General features: G+C 45.4%; 1 long non-coding RNA gene across 1 annotated transcript in view; it reads left to right on the top strand.

The window, feature by feature from the left end:
* Positions 1–3124, top strand: part of LOC118527507 (uncharacterized) — a 95799-nt gene that overhangs the window by 79758 nt on the left and 12917 nt on the right. The window lies entirely within an intron of this gene.

Consider the following 3124-nt stretch of genomic DNA (forward strand, 5'->3'; position numbering starts at 1 on the left):
CTCGCTCCTCGTTTAGGAGAGCGTACATGTGCCCCTCTTGAAGCACGATACAGGGGCCAGGCTCCCTTCTTAAATCCAGGGACTGTGGTGGAGCTTTCTTGACTCATGAAGGACAGCTAACATGAAGCTATTGCCAAACACTGCCCGAGACGTTGGATTACGTGAAGCCATGGGCCTAAGGAGCTGGGAAGACCTACACAGGACCTCATGACAACTGGCTGAGCCAAGTCGCCCCCAGGTTCATGACTGAAATTGCAGTAGCCCCAATGCCATCCAGGGGTGTGGTTCCCCAAACAGCTCTATAAATCCTGGTCCAGCCCCGGGGACTCTGAAAGGCCTGGTGAAAGAAGCCACAAAACCACTAGACAGGGAGAGGTGAATGCAGAGAAATAGAGGGGGGAAATTCTGCCATTCAAGATGAACCTACAAAGTTCAAAAATCATACGGGAAAAGCCAAACTACAAGACCAGCATGGATGATATCAGCACAGTTAAAGTGGAGATAACAAAGCTGTCCTACAAAGGACTTTAAAATGACAATGTGTAAGATCTCCAAGGACATAAACGGTGCGATAAGATCTGTTAAATTATAATAAATTGTCCATGAAGCAAAGCAGAAATGAACAAGTACAATGGGAAATGTGAAAAGATCAGAAATATTCAGAATGAAAAACAGACAAGAAAATACATACTTCAGTGGGTAGAATACTCTAATCTTAGTACAAAAAAAAAAAAAGTTAACTGGGAAAGAGTAGTGAGGAATTCCCCAAAATGCAGCCTAGAGAGACAATTATATTAAGAAGTAAAAATAAAAATGGAGAGACGTGAAGAATAATTCAAGAAACTTCACCAGATAATGCTAAGAGTTTCAGAAGAGACCCTTCTGAAGGAGAAAAGAGCTGGGAATTTTCTAGAAATGATGAAACATTTCAGACTTCTCTTTCTCGTGGAAAATTTCCTTACGTGAGGATAAGTCCACACTGAAGCTCATCATGGTGAAACTGCAGAACGCCAAGGACAAGGCCAGGGGAAGCTTTGAAAGTTCTCAGAGTTAAAAAGTAGAGATTGCCTACGAAGGAGTGGTATTTAGTGCCATCACTAGACCACAACAGACATCTCTTCAGCAGCCGTACATATAGAAAGACGGTAGATTCGTATTTTCAAAGTGCTGAGGGAAAACTGCAAGTCCCCTGGTATAAAATTCTATAACCAGATAAATCGCCACTCGGGAGTGAGGGTGGAAAATTCTCCAGATTGCATTGATTATATGCCTTATCCAGATGGCTGTACAGAAACGTGATGGTTCAACAGTGAAAAAGCGTCTGATGCAGTCAGACGTTCGAGAACTCCATGTGTATGCCAGATCATTACCGAGTAAGCAAGGCTCGCCCTACGGTCTGACCTCTCCTTCTACAAAACCTGCAGCGCGTGACTGACACTCCTACCCAGGATGCCCACCACAGAGAGGACCAGACCAGGTTCGCCAGAATGAGGGTGATTTGGAACCCAGGGATCACCTCAGACTCAGAAACATGGCTCAGGTGATTGTGGACGTGTGAGCAGTCATGCTCGGGTGAAACCCTGGGGGAAAGAGCCCTCACACCAACACCAAAGACCTTTCCAGCTTCCCCCTCTCTCACAAAGGAACCTAGAGTTCTTGGCTGGGACTCACTGAGTGGGCACGCGATGTTCTCTAACTGGACTTCACCTTGCAAAGTAAAGCTTCTACTTCTGGCCATGAAGGATAATGAGGACCAGACTTGCCCTTCTGCTCTCTGTCTACAACTAGAAAACTGGACAACAGGGGGCCCAGACTGTGATCTCTCAGGGGAGAGAAACCAATGAGGTGAGCCCTGTGAGCCCCCAGACTTCCCGCCCAGGGGCACTTTCCAGCCCAGGAGGATACCCTAAGCCGAGCACAGTCATCTCCTCGAGCTGAGGAGCAGAGACTGGAGCTCAGGAGGCTGAGGCTCCAGGCTTTGCAGTACAGAGTGCTAGGAAGGAAGGAGCTACTCAGAAACAAGAGCTCCAGAGATCTGTACAGCGGTTCTCTGGAGTCTTGGGCTAATCACTGTGTGCTCATGTGGGGCTAGGTCTCCAAGAGCCGGGCAAAGACCAACTACCGGGCGCTGTAAACAGCATAATTCCTAAAACTGGCATAGGGATGGAAGATGTGGACGTCCCAACCAATCAGAATGAAGAGACCTCGATGAGCAGACCCAGGAAGTAGCCCGGCTAAACCAGCCATGGGGTCAAGGGCTTTTCGACCTGCCCTCACAAAGATATGACCTGAGCTATCTGATACAGTGGCGCTAGCCATATTGAACCTCGGAACGTTGACTAGTCCAAACTGAGATGTGCTTTTAAGTATAAATAAGATACACACCAGATATGGAAGTTTTTCGTATGAAAAAAATGAATGTAAACTATCTCAGTAGTTTTTATATTGATTACATCTTCAAATGAGAAAACTTTGGGAAAAATTGGTTAAATAGAATATATTATTAACATTTAATTTGGGGTGCCTGGGTGGCTCAGTTAAGCATCTGACTTTGGCTCAGGTCATGATCTCGGGGTCCTGGGATTGAGCCCCAGGATAGGCTTCTCACTACTCCCCACTCAGCTCCCCCTCCACCCTTGCTTCTCCCTCTCCCTCTGCCCCTCCTCCTGCTCATGCTCTCTGTCTCTCTCAAATAAATAAACTCTTAAAAAAATTAAATTAAAAAAAAGAGAGAGAGATAGTCCAGTAGTCTATCTCTGTAGCCCGAATGGAAAGTATGCAGGAAGGAACATTTTTCAAAATCCCCATTTAGCTTTCTTACCAATAAAACCTACCCTTTGAAATATTTACTTTCTTATCCACATTCAGTGCCTGACATATAATCCTGTTGTAATATATCCTCCCATGACAAATAATTAGGTGCTGTTTGGGAGGGGTGTTCTTGGCAGTAACAGCCTATGGAGGGAATTATGGAACTACTAAGAGGGCTTTAGAAAGGAAGTACTTTCTGAGAGACCCAAGAGAGAATTAGAGATTCATAAACAGGTTACATTTAGCAGTAGTTAGAGGACAGGGAAACAAAAACAAAAAGCAAGGCCCCGCCAGAAAAGACATAACCAGAAAC

The sequence above is a fragment of the Halichoerus grypus genome, chromosome 7, assembly GCF_964656455.1.
Source record: "Halichoerus grypus chromosome 7, mHalGry1.hap1.1, whole genome shotgun sequence".
NCBI classification, from domain to species: Eukaryota; Metazoa; Chordata; class Mammalia; order Carnivora; family Phocidae; genus Halichoerus; species Halichoerus grypus.